The 14,682-nt window shown below is 43.4% G+C and overlaps 1 long non-coding RNA gene across 1 annotated transcript; it reads right to left on the bottom strand.

The window, feature by feature from the left end:
- Positions 1–507: 507 nt before the first annotated feature.
- LOC117763028 lies at positions 508–8,521 on the bottom strand. The gene is made up of 3 exons (XR_004614109.1): positions 8,503–8,521; positions 8,218–8,274; positions 508–919 (listed from the first exon to the last, which is right to left on the bottom strand). It is a non-coding gene; the product is annotated as an uncharacterized LOC117763028 (long non-coding RNA).
- Between the last annotated feature and the right edge of the window lie 6,161 nt (positions 8,522–14,682).

The following is a 14,682-nucleotide window of genomic DNA, read 5'->3' as shown; positions in this document are numbered from 1 at the left end:
GAACCTACACTGAGCACCAGGTCCCGAAGTGAGGATCCACAAAATGACCTATTTTTAATGGAAAACCACTTCCTGTTTGTCACAAGGACAACAAGTGCAACACACACACACACACACCTCTACACACACAACTCTACACACACACTCAGCAGTTCAGGCTGGGACATGACGACAATGTTGTCGTGCTCCTGCTGATTTTCACCGGCGGGGACAAGCACCTGTGCGTTGTGTGCAACAAAGGTTCCTGGCAACAGTTGCCGAGGAGAGACATCTTCAGGATGCACACCTGTTTGATCTGCCGGGACCCTCTGTGATAAGTGGCCCCGGTAACCATGGCGATCAGGATATGGGATGGATCCATGTGGTGCTATTGAATGGCCTTGGATTGTAAACACACACAAATGGGGACACACATGGATACGCACACAAACTTGGAGAACAAACATCATGCTTGAAGAAGTACTTACACACACACACACACACACACACACACACACACACACACACACACACACACACACACACACACACACACACACCCACACACACACTGCACATCTGCTCAATGAGAAACAGCACACAAAGAACACACAATCCCACAAACCGACATGTAACGAGGCAGAGGATCACCTCGGAGCGTGCCGGGTCTCACACCTGCATGCAGACTCGTAACACACTTGTTCACACACACGGAGAAACGTGCCAGAAAAAAGGTCTCACATTCAGGAAAAGAGAAAAAACACACACACGCACGCACACACACACCAATACATTCACGTGGGCCGACTCCAAACATCACAGAAACGACACAATGCGGCGCCTAGAGAGAGAAACGATGCGGCAGATGGCCGACAGTTACTCACAGTGTGCAGGTGGACGGAGAAGTGATTTGCCTCTTGCTAAAGAACTCTGCATCGACCTTGGAGTGAAAAATGTGAATCATTAACTGCGGTAGTCATTCACGCAGACACGGACGCACAACTCTGCAGAAAACACACAACTGTCAGCACTGTTTTCCATAACTGATGGAAAACGTCATTATTTGAACGCAGGGCAAACACGAGAAACAGTTTATTCCATCAATCGTTGCCCATCTCGACGTGTGGACGTGTAAGTGCGGCTCTGCACATAATCACACACACACACACACACACACACACACACACACACACACACACACACACACACACACACACACACACACACACACACACACACACACACACACACACACACACTTAGGGAGGTCTGCAGCATTGAAATGTAAATGAAGCAACAATCTGTGTTGTTTGTGTTCAGATAATTTCACACGTATGAGGTCGTAACGTAAAACATCTGCACACGTTCACCTGGGTTGTTCTGCGGTAAAGAAGCATATGAATTATTTTTATACACCTGCAGTCGTGTTCACAGCGAATAACAATTAGCACATAAATGTTTGAGTCCGTCGCCGACTGAGGAAGTTATCAACAAATCTTTAATTATGTTTCCCCCTCATCCTGAAAACACTTGTTATCACACTGGACGACAGTTTGAAATGAAAATGCAATTTCAATTGTTTTTGATATCGATGATCCACTCGCAATTTATTTGTCCAGATAAATAACATCGATGAGGAATTGTTGCTTGAAATAGGAGACGTTCGATGGCTTCACTCTCACGTGCACGTGACACACACACACACACACACACGTGAAGAGGAGCCAGATGTTTACAGAGGCAGTCGTGTGCATGATGCCGATCTTGTCTCTGACCTTCCAGTTCTCAAGCGCGAGCTCTTACTCGCATTCATCTGTGTTTTCCTTTATGCCGACAATCCTTTGTGAGGGAAATAAACCATTTTGTGTGATTGTGCCTGACAGCTCCCATGTTGGCGTCTGTCTGTCAGAGACGGCCACGTCTTTTATTCCACGAGCAAACCGTGACTCACGACGTCACGAGGACCGAACCAGCTAAACGCCAGAGCTTTTTTACCCCCCCCCCCCCCTCCTCCTCCTCCCTTGCTCCATTTTTAACAACTCGCCTTTTCATAAGACACATTTTCTCAGCATGGGAAGAAAAGAAAAACAATGAGTGTGACTTCGACCATCAGTCAACACCAATATTCACCCGGCCCTGTGTTTGTGGTGGAGATGGAGAGTAACAGCGGAGGTGCCACAGCTGGGGATCAAACGTCAGGAGATTCATCCCCTGCAGCTACGAGCCTGAGCGACTTATCGATTGAATTGACTTTCATCTGACTTTCATCTCGTCCTAAACTCACTGGAAACAGACGATTGGTTTTCAATTTAGTCCTTTTTGAAACTTGCGTCTTGTGTTCCCTGTGGTTTTTTCCCCCATCCTGTCATAATTAGAATAATCCACCATCTGTCAGTCCAATCGCTTTATTTTGATTCACCCTTTAGTTCAGTTCAGTGAATATTTCCTCGTTGCCAAGACAAAGATTCTAGAGAAGAAATCACCTGAAACAAACCAGCAGCAATTTTTTTTTACCGTAACATCTCAGAAATCACGTGTACGCTTCATTTCAGCTTATTTGCAAAGTAAAAATTCATATCAAGGCCAAAATTATAGTGTTTTTAAGGATAATCGTTGACACTAACCTGTGTTTTCTCTCCGAGTCGCTGAAACAATACTGTGACAAGATAATGCTTCACGCTGTCAACACTTCATTAAAGCTTCTACATTCGTTGGGTTTTTTTTGGGAACAAACTTGTCTGGGAGACGTGCAGCACTTCTCATTATTTACCGACAATAAACAGATTCATGTTTCTGCTTTATCGTTTGCGTCTTTCAGAAATAAAGCTGAATAAAATGACGATCAGCAATATCTGATGATTGTGATTTTTATATTTATTGTTAATATTCTACCATTGAAATTAATATAAAAAAGGTATTTGGGGAAATATGAGCATATTAACTCAAGGAAAGCGTTTTACCTTTGACTGACATTTGAGTTTCAGTAGTGAAATGGAGGGAAAAGGTCGAAAAGAAGTCTTCAACATGGCCAGTGTTTCGTAAGCAGTGATATTAAAGAGTAAGGACCATGAAAACTTCACTGAAATGATCTTTACAGGTAAAGTTTCCTCTGCAAACCAGCATTAGCAGCTCTGGAGGATGTTTGTTTGGTAATTCATCACCAAGCTAACGTCACTTTGTGGCTCTTGTGTAGCAGGCTGCTACGTTAGCTGGTTAGTTGTAAGTCTGTCTCTACGATACAGGCTGGGGTTTAAGTATAAACCAGGTTCTTACGACAACTAAGTTGAACGACATCGAGAAATATTGTTACAATCCTGAGAATAAAGTTGTGCTAGATCGTAGAAGTATTATTTAACTTTGCTTATCGAGAATAAAGTAAAATATCTCGAAATGAATTAGAAATTTCAAGATTACGGTCGGACATTTTGGAATATATCAAATCGCTAACGTTAGCGTAATTGACTGCTTCTCTCAAATGCCTTGTGTAGACAAAGTGGTGAAATTCTTCTTCAGAATTAGTTTTCGTAGGAAGGAAAACCTCGTAAACACGATGTCGTAACAGGACTTTGAAAAGGTTCTGCTGAAAAACACCACATGTAACCTCCACTGTGTTGTTGGTGTGTCTGAATTCTGACTGAACTTCATCCTCTACACAAATGATCAGAAACTCCCTCAGTGAAACATAAAACAGCAGCGATCGTGACGTCAATGCAAACAAAGAAACTGACATTTGAACCCGTCAATGCAAACGTAATAAACAAAAAAAGATCAAATATGAATTGCTCTTTAAGGGACCGACTGTTGATTTTTCCCACAAACAAAAGCACAGTTGAAGTTAGTTGGATTTTTAAATTTCTCTCGACGCGAGTAAGTAAATCTCTGCGGAACATTTTGTCTGTTTTTTTGTGATTTGATTTTTTTTTATTTTTCGTGTTCAAACTGATCCCTGAAAGGAAAAAGAGAAAAAGAGACATGACCTCAATTTTACAGTGTCAGTAAATCGCTGTGGCTCCACAAACCCCCGACAAGCCTGTTGCTCTCACTTCATCACCCCCCCCCCCCTTATAATCTTTCTCTTTTCTCTCTCTCATCCTCAAGTGACCCCCCTCCACCACCTCCCACTCCCTCACCTCTCCATCCCCCACCTTCCCCCCCCCCCCTCTCCTCCGCTGAATGAAAAGGCCACATCAGACAATGGATTTAGCCCGCACCCTGAGTCGAGGGGAAGGGGGGGGACGGACGAACGAGGCGGGGGGGTGGGGGGTGGGGGGTGTAAGGTTGGGGTGGGGGTGTGAGTGGAGGTGCAATGTGGAGGAGGGAGGAGGTGAGGACCAGGTGTAAGGAGACAGGGTGGCAGGAGTGTGTAGAAAATCGAGTGTGTGGAAAATAGCGAGTGTGTTATATGTGTTTATTTATATGAAAAGTAAATTTATTACTTAGACAATAATCATTTAGAATCATATTCTGTTTAGTTAGTTTTAACCCTTAACATTAAATATATGTTATTTTAAAATATTTAATTTTCAAAAATAAATTATTTATTTCATAGTTTGTTTTGTTGTACAACCTGAATTTTTTCCATTAGGCCTATTTTTATTTATATGAAATGAAGACGAGCGATTCTAAGGAGAAACATTAGAGTTCAGGAAGTCGGCAACAAAAATTAATTACATGAGATATTTAAGGAAAAAGAACAAATAGAGGAAAGAAAGAAAAGGGAAGAAGAACATTTATATTTTTAAGTTATTAGCGACTTTAAAACCAACAGACAATGAGAGTGATTGATTAAAAATAAATAAAAAGAAAGAACGATATCGAGTGTAGAAAATTCAGTTGTTTCTTTTCATCATGTTTAACTGTAATTTTAACTTTGAACATATATTTTTTTAACATATCAAATATCCCTTCTTCATGACCAAATTCATTTATATTTTATTTTTGAACTATTTTTCTTTTTATCACATTAATTCTTCTGTTTGTTTGATCTTGTGATTCACCCTGAATCATCACTTTTATCTCTTATACTGAATAAAGACCAACAAAGGAGAAACGTCTTCATTCATTACATGAGATTTTTAAGGGGAATAAAAAATAAAAAAGCACATATAAAGGCTTGAGCACAGGCGATATGAGTGATTCCTGATAAGTTAAAAAGATAAATTAAATGTTTTCTACCTCATATGTTTCATTCCTATTAAAGATTAATTTATCTTCTCTGCATCCCTGTTTCTTTTTGTTCTAAACAGCCAATTTCCTGTCGAGGAACCAGTGAGGTGTAATCACACTCTCGTCACCGGGTTCAGAGGAGCAGTGGCAGTGCAGATGTTTGTATCCAGGCTGTGGTTGAGGAAGATCTCCACACGGCCGCAGCACCGGAGGAACGGGGACGCCTTGTTTTCACAGCTTCACAAAGAGGCTTTTTAAAGACGCACTGAAAGAGTGTGAAGCTGTAACAACTTTTGCCGGGATCGGCCGCCGCGGAACTGATGCAATGCCAGTGACGGCTGCTGATGGCGAATCAACAGGAGGGGAGGCGAGGGAGACAGCAAGTGAAGGAGGGAGGTTAGAGAGGAGCAGAGGGTGAGGGAGGAGGAGGAGCGGAGGAGCAGAAGGTGCAGGGAGGAGAGCGGGGGAGCGATAGCAGAGAGGTCTCCCATCAGCGCTGTCACAACCACACACTCAGCTGCTGTCGCCGCTGATTGTGATTGCTGTTCAAACAAGGCCGACAGCTGCCACAAACATCTCCTGCTAAATATGACACACATGAACGCTCACCTGTAGACACACACACACAGACGCACACACACACACACACACACAGACACACACACTGATATGGCTCAGATGTCACTCTTTACTGTCCCGTTTTATGGCACCCTGTTATCTGCCCTTCTTGTTCTTGCTCTGTGATAAGACTGTGATTGCCCTGTGCTCTCCCTGCAAAGTGTGACAGCTCAGTCACTCATCAAATCAAGATGTGCCCCTGGTCATGATGGAGTGAGACGCCTCTCAGACACCTTCTCTTCTCGTCACCCCTCGTACCTGAAGAATGACATGCTCGCAGCCTCCTTTCACAGTGAAAAGACCAAACATTTGAGTTTCGGCTTCAAAAAATATGATAAGCTGCTGCTTTTGTCTGGTTTGTATCTGTAAAGAAACTGAATATCTCTGTGGTTTTAGAGTTTAATCGATTATTCAAGAAAACAAACAGCAGATGCGTCGATGAAGCATAAACACTGGCAGCAAAATCCACATTTTATTCACTCTCGACTTCACTGTTCAGTCCAAGCCCATTCCAATTGGCATGCAGCGTGTGTACACGCACAACTAAAGAACCAGTGATACCCACCAGTTTATCTCAAACACACCCATCACTCCCCTGTACCAAGGGAGGCTGCATGTTTATTTGAAATCAAACGGTGTCGTCTGCGAGAGAAGCGAAAAGCCTGCAGTTTCTAGACAATCTGCTAAAGCTGATAATGACTCAGGGCAAAAAGGGATTAGTTATGCATTCAGCGCGCGTTCACTCAATTGTATATGATTCACAATTTCTTGTGTGTGTGTGTGTGTGTTTTATTATTTTTTTTTCATCCTCCAGAGATAGCAACAATCTCGACACCATCACAAATGCACTGAGGGGCTCCGTGTCTCTCCCCCCCTCGCTGGTGCTTTCCTGCTGTTTTCTCTCTATTCCTGTCTGTCTCTGCCCCCCCCCCCCCCCCCCCTCTCTCTCTCTCTCTTTCTCCCTCGCACACACACAGACACACACACACACACACACACACACACACACACGCCTCCACAGCAGTTGTACATTATGGAGTGGTAACCAGGCAGCATCTAATTGCAATAATTGGAAGAATGTACCGAGCGGCCTGTTTGAACACCTGTTAGCGCTGAATTTCTCTCATGGCTACAGATTGCATGTGCTGTGTAACACCATTTGTGCCTGTGTGTGTGTGTGTGTGTGTGTGTGGGTGTATGTATGTATCCATGTGTGAGCCTCAGATTGTTCCTGCCCCCCCTCAGGCTCCTGTAAGGAGGGTAGTGGGGGTTATGTAAATAGGAAATCCTGGATGAGCCCCCAGTTTTTCCTTTTGACACCTCAGACCCTGCCAGAAGGAGGCTGCCTGTCATCGACACGTCCCGAGGCAATTCACCCAGAATAATTTGGGACTTTGACAAAAATGAATCACATGCATTGATACGTCTTGGCCCCGACTTCCCTCATGCTGTCTCCCTTTCCTAGACTCTCGGAGACTTTGTCCAACTCGTTGGATCAGCGGCTACACGCTGAAATATCACATGTTGAATAGAGTTTGCTTCAGGAGATTAAAGTAAATGAGAGAAAGAAGATGTCTGCAAAGAAAATGTGAAGCTAAATAAATGAACTTTGTGGAGGTGGAGACAAGCCTCTCTCTCTCTCTCTCTCTCTCTCTCTCTCTCTCTCTCTCTCTCTCTGTGTGTGTGTGTGTGTGTGTGTGTGTGTGTGTGTGTGTGTGTGTGTGTGTGTGTGTGTGTGTGTGTGTGTGTGTGTGTGTGTGTGGTGTGTGTCTCTCAGCCTGGGGGTGGCAGCTGGACAGATGTGTGGAGCTGTCCGCCTGCTCTGGTGCTGAAATCACTGCTCCTGCTGTAACACACTTTTCTTCACGCTCGTTAAAAAGCTGTAATTGCTTCTAGAATAAAACAACATATATATATATTCTAGGACAAGGCTGCTGTAACTCGAAATTAAAAAGTAAAAGTGAAATTATTTGCCTGTGTGGGATCCGGAGCTTTTTTTTTAACTGCAGTTCATTAACTTCTCTTTCTTCCCATCACTCCCAGTCTCTTTTCTCTCTTTCCACTGCTCCAGCTACAGGAGACAAACCAGACATTGATTCAGTCTGAGGGCGACAACATTGAGCTGTTGTCATTTGACCCCAGGACGCACAAACAGACATGTGAGGCGGGGGTGAGCTGCCGATAATCCGCCGGGAGAGAAGCACCGGGACCCGGGGAGCTCGCTGCTCTGTCTGCGGGGAGCCGGGATGAAGAACTTTCCTCCCCCCCCCCCAATCTAATTACTTTGCCATTATTGTTAATTAGGGCTCCGTGGTCTCGAGATCGATAGCGACACTTAACACTGGGCTGCACACGAGGCGGAATCACTTATTTAGATTTGAACGACGATGCTTGTAGATGCAGTTTCTAACACTTACAGACATGTGCGGTGTAAAGAGCTGTAGGTTCACATACCTGTTGATATCAGGGTCAGTGCGCACCGTGCGTCCTCCTCCTCCGTCACGTCGAAACCTGGAGAAAAGAAAACAGAGGGTCAGGCAGGAAGAGATCACTTCCTTCTCTTTATCTCTTTTGTGTTATATCTTTAAATGTCCGTCTATGTCTGAGCTGAATATCTCCCTTGTTCCCATCTTTCATTTCTCTCTGGAACCGCGCGCTCCTCTCCCACCACCCCTCTCCACTCCATTCTCTCTATCTGTGGATCTATGGATGTATTTCCCCCATAACGCGAGGTCTCACCTGGCTGTTGTGTGTCCGACTCTTCTGCTGCTGCTGCTGCCACGCCGGACGGAGAGGTGGAGAGGTGGAGGGACGGACGGCTGGAGGAGGAGAGCTGCGCGTCTGGAGAGGAGAACGAGCCTCGGTGCTGCTGCTGCCTGCTCTTTTAAAAAGCCTCCACTGGTCCAATAGGAGGTCTGTCAGCCTGATGAGGCCTGACGTCACCCACATCCCACCCTCACCCAATCACCCTCCCTCACCCTCCCTCACCCTCCCTCCCTCCCTCCCTCACCCTCCCTCCCTCGATCTGAACTATAGCAGAAATAATATCAGCGTTATTTCCTCCATATGAGAAAAAAGACTTAAGGGTCGGTGGCAAACAGGGATTTTAGTGCTGAGATTCTCCTCAGTGAATTTGTTCACCTTTTATTTCCTGATGTAGGCTCATGATATATATCTACATATATATATCTATATATCTATATATCTATATATCTATATATATGTAGATAGAAGATGAGAAATGAGTCAGAAAAGAGGAGATGGAGTCAAAGGGAAACAGGTCAGTTCTGTCTTTGTGCAACAGGCTGCAGCTCAACATCTGAATATGTCTTTTTACACTTAAATTATATGTTTGATTCTGAATAAGCCTACTTTTGTTGTGTTGTACTGCAAATACATGTATTCAATAAGTACAATGTGTAGGTACTGTACTACATTAATTTAACATCTAGGGACTGTTTCTATTAGTGGTCATCTTGTGAAATATGATGACTTGTTAGATAATAATATACAAATCTCAATATAGAAAATAATAAAAATCCAGCTTCAAGATTCAAAACACAAGTCAGGATATATCTTTTTACACCTAAACTATATGTTTTGTTCTAAATACTTTAGTAATGTTGACGGTGACATGTATTCAAGTAGCCTCCTGTACTTATATGCAATGTAGAGGTACTTGAGTACTTGAGTATTTTTACTCCATCACATTTAACAGCTGTAGTTACTGATAGAATACGATGAATCGCTTGATAATAATATGAGAAATCTTCACATTTATCACAATGTAGAGAATATTGAAATGTGGCGTTAGATTCAAGATTCAAGATTAAATATTATAAATTGATTTATTCATCCCAAGGGAATTTTGGCATAAAAATACATACACAGACCTGGTGCATATAAACAAGGGCAGACACAAGTGCATCCGGATACATGTACATTCATCTGATATCCTCCTCCATTATTTTCTATTAATGCACGAGTAATATTAATCAAATCAATGTTGTATATGATAGATAATGGTGCTAATTCATAATACTTTTAGTACATTTTCATGCTAAAGCCTGTGTCCTGTTCCCCCATACAGTTTTCATGAAGAACTCTAGAATTAGGCTGTAAACATGTTTTAAGGTTGGACATTTTAACATGGGAGTCTATGAGGATTGACTCACTCATGGCACCAACCTCAAGTGGCCACTCAGTGAACTGTAGTTGTTTGCCTTTTAAACCCATCACTGCAAACAACACAGGGAACCAGCCACCGAACATACAAACTACATATGTATTTCGTTTTTTCGTTGGTATCAGCTCATCCTGACAAACACACACACATTGGGATCAAACTGCATGAATCCACCTGTTGAGGTTTCCACACACACACACTGTGATGTATTGAATAAGAATCACACGTGGGTAAATACAAGGGTTGTGTACACTGCACTTGGTCCCTGCTCTGCAGCCGTGAGCAGCAGCAGCACTACAACAGTATCTGAAGCCGATAAAGAAATCGAACAATGATGCTACAGTTCACATGAACTCTGCTCGCTCGGCAGATGACAGCTCCACATAACCCGTCAGCGCGGATCTCGACGGGGGAGTGACGGCAGGAACGCTGGGAAAGAGGAGCATTTTCAGACAAATGAGCGATTCGGAGGCCATTGTGAGTGTGTGTGTGCATCATTGTACTTTCTAATTTCCCAGACTCAGAAACCATTGTGGCAAATGCTATTGTGTTGTCTAGTGCTTGTTGTTTTTTCTGTTTTTTTTTTGGTTTTACGGGGGTTTTTTTTCTGTGTGCAGCTTTTGAAATGGGTCTGGAGACACACACACACACACACAGACACACACACACACACACACACACACACACACACACACACACACAGACACACACACACACACACAGACACACACACACACACCACACACACACACACACACACACACTTGTGCAGGGTTGTGTTTGCTTGCTTATTACTCTTTTTTTTTCCCAATCCTTTATGAGGAGGATTTTTCACATCACCTGTGTTTGTCCCGTTCACATCTGGGTCAAGTCCGAACCTCTTTCACATAAGATAGGTTGACAGCGACAGCGGTGGGAGGGAGGGACGTGGGTGATGAGGTGACAGCTCAACGTTATACGATATATATATGACAGCAGATGAAAAGACATGTTGGACTTTCTTCTTCAGCTCTGGAGAACGGACATTTTGGATGAGAGGTGAGACGTCTTCAAGAAACACAATGCAAGTCCGATGTACAGATCCTGACAAACTTCCACACACAATCCAGACTTAAGATCGACATATAGTTGATATATAACATTATAGTGATGATAATAATACATTTTATTTATACAGCACGTTTCAGGGAATTCAAAAACATATAACATAGAAATTAAAAGTACAACCTGCTCTGAGGAGGTGGGTTTTGAGTTGAGGCTTGAAAGTGGACACGTCGTATGAAGCTGGTTAACTTAGCTTAGCATAAAGACTGGGAACAGGTGGGAACTGCTAGCCTGGCTCGTCAAAAGCATAGACTGCACATAAAGATGGATGATGCGTCTCCACTTCCTCCTGTTGTACGAGAATGTGGGTAATTAGCACACAGGTGTAAGGTGGATATATTTAAAGTGTTCGTCCAACATTACATTTTGTTTTTTCTTTACCTTTAGAAATGCTTTTGCCAGACAATCCCCACATCAGTCTTATAATTGGCTTGATGAAAACGAGGATTGTTGAATGTGCTCTGGAAGGTTTCACGAGCCCGTTGGGACGATTGGAGCCGCGCGTAATTATGTGGTTTTACCATGACGACGCAGAACGAAGCTTCCAGCTGAAAAACAGAAACATTTCACGCTGCGTAAGTGGGTTTTTTATTTTAATTTGTGCAAATAATTATTAGTAAATGCTTTTGTGGAGCTGAACCCCCCCCCCCCCCCAGTTGAGCTTCAGTGAAAACCACAAATGGCACAAAATGTTACAACGTAAAGGAAAAAGCCAAACGTGTGAGTTTCACAAACTGGTCGAGCTGAATGTTTATGACCAAAACACAAACAGGACAAGTCACAGTTTAAGCATTTTGACAGATTGCTTTGTATTCGTAGGGTTTAATGTGACACAGATAGCAGCTCACAGTCCTGTTTGACTGAAGCAGAGACCTTACAGATCCATAATTCTGTCTCCACAGGTTATAGAGAGGGTCCTGTAAGCATGGCAACCACTCCAGATATCACACACACACTCACACACACACACACACACACACACACAGACACACAAAGACCAGACCATCAGGTACATATTGTACACCTACGCTCACAGACATACTCCCCCCCCCACACACACACACACACAAAACTCAACTTTGTGAAAAACTGAAAGCCCCAAATCCATTATAATATAAAATAGATCTTAATGAACCCTCTACAGATATAATTCCATGTTTTCATTCTGAAATATAATGTGTACAAAACCTATGGTGTCAAAACTCAATCGGCTAAAAATGTCATCTCCAGGGCAACCTGATATCTGAGTGGTTAGGGGGTCGTACCATATGGGCACGTACGCCTTCAGCAACAGGTTTGATTCCCTGCCTGTCTCTGTACGACGCTCTCACTCCGTGTCCTGTCTCTCCTGCACTGTGTCTGTCCACATGAGGAAAAAGGGCCAAATTAGTCAAAAACAATCGCTGTAAAATCTTATTTTTTGGAATAGTTTAATCAGAAGAGGAAAAAAAAGCGAGATTCTCTGCAACAAATCTCCAGGTGCAGCAGTCAGAGGCAGGAAGTGACGTATTAGCTCCGCTGCAGAGATCACGTGAACGCACAGACGCCGTCGTCAGCTCACCACAAACTCTCTGGACATCTTCGTCCGTGTCTTCTATGTGTACGACGCCGCGTTTTCACCGGGACATATTTGTTCTCTTTCCGTTTTTGGAGTCCAGTTTATGTTTCTGAAAACAGTTTATGATTAAGCCAGTTTATGGCTACAGATCTTAGTCCTATGTTGACCTTTGAGGTCACGGTGAACCCTGATGTATTAATACAACCTTAATTGGATGTGTAGGCTAAACTCCTGTGTGATATTCTCACCTGTTCCTGTCTCGTGAATAAACCTTGTCTTTATTTCCCTCTCCACTGATCCTGTGTGTGTGGAAAACACACAATAGTGACACAAACCGAGTTCCTGGTTTAACCTTCCTTCAATCTCCAAACTCTAAACCCGACCCTAGTTCTTCTTTCACAGGTGTGGGGGTGCACACCTGCACACACAGACACACATGAGCACACCTGAACAAATCCACACAGACAATTGTAGAAGTCCTGATGTTTTTAATCAGCAGCGGGGCCCCTCCCCGGCAGATAAGCGTCTGGTTACGTGTCTGCAAAGCGCGGCGGGGAAGGCAGACTCACCTCGGCAGATGGCCCTATCAGTGTTGGGTAAACCAGCGACCAGGGCGGCCGTGTTTGGCTTAACGGCCTTTAAGTAATTCATTGTGTTCACTGAGAAGGAGCATCTGTCGACCCCTCGGCCCTGGAGATGCACACACACACACACACACACACACACACACACACACACACACACACACACACACACACACACACACACACACACACACAGAGTTACGCACAGATGCATGGATAAACATACTTACATGAACATTCAGTCACATGTACAAATGCAGGTACACAAACACACACACAGTCGTGTCGCCATGACTTCAGAGGACATCACATTGACTCAAACTTACTCTAACCATAACTAGTACTAACCCTAACTCTCTGGTTTGAAGATTATATTTACATAACTTTTACATGGATGTTTGAATCTGAAGCTGATTTCATTAAGAACATCTGTTCTCATGGACCTTGTTTCAATCCTGCACGAGTGTATCCTGCCATCCATGCTGGGAAATACTTAATACTTATATTTACTAAAATACTTATTAATGACCCAAACTAACATGTTTTATTTTCCTATTTTTTAATTCTATATCCACAAACCCTTACAACAGGCATCTCTTAGTAATAGAGAGTCAAATATAACATGTGCCTGCACCTTAAATTGTGTAATTATATTAAAAATATAATCATATAAATTCACAGATAAGAGAAGCGGGCAGCGGGTGGGTGAAATATAAAACTCTTTTGAACTTGCATAAGTAATTTTAGTTAGTTTTAGTTCTTTTTTTATATTTATCATTTTATTTCTGCCTTTTAGACGAATCACATGACACTTCAGAAATCATTTAAGTACTTTTTATGTGTGTGTGTGTGTGTGTGTGTGTGTGTGTGTGTGTGTGTGTGTGTGTGTGTGTGTGTGTGTGTGTGTGTGTCCTGTGCAGCTAAGTTAAGTTTCCAATCCGGGATAATAAAGCACACTCGAACTCAAACAGAACTACGTAGCACATCCAAATGAAGACACATACAGTGATGTGTCCTTTGTGAGTGGCTCTACTGACACGTATTCACTTTTAGAAGCCGTGCACGTCGTCAGTGAGGAAACACGGCGACAGCTGCAGGAGCAGGAACTCAACCAGGCCACGACAAGGAGGCCGTGACCCGTCGGATGTGAGTGGCTGTGCAGCATGTTTTCCTAATCACGTGTGACGGGTCAGGTCGCAGGTCGCAGGTTAGCGGGTCGGGCCGGGCCTGAGTTTCACTTGGAGGTAACTGCAGGTGGGTGCGGGGGGGGGGGGGGCAGGATTCTGCCGACACACAACACCTGAACACATCCTCCCCCTTACTTAAACTTAACTTAAGCCTAAAGCTTAAAAACATAAACCCAACTCTAAAACAAGTCTTCCCCTTAAAATATATTTATGTTATCGAGACTTGCTTTTTGTCCCAGTACCGAAGAGAATCCCTGTAATTTTCAAATAGATTGAGGTCCACACTGCATGAGTAATACC

The sequence above is a fragment of the Hippoglossus hippoglossus genome, chromosome 6, assembly GCF_009819705.1.
Source record: "Hippoglossus hippoglossus isolate fHipHip1 chromosome 6, fHipHip1.pri, whole genome shotgun sequence".
Lineage (NCBI taxonomy): Eukaryota > Metazoa > Chordata > Actinopteri > Pleuronectiformes > Pleuronectidae > Hippoglossus > Hippoglossus hippoglossus.
This window is presented reverse-complemented; position numbering and strand designations above follow the sequence as displayed.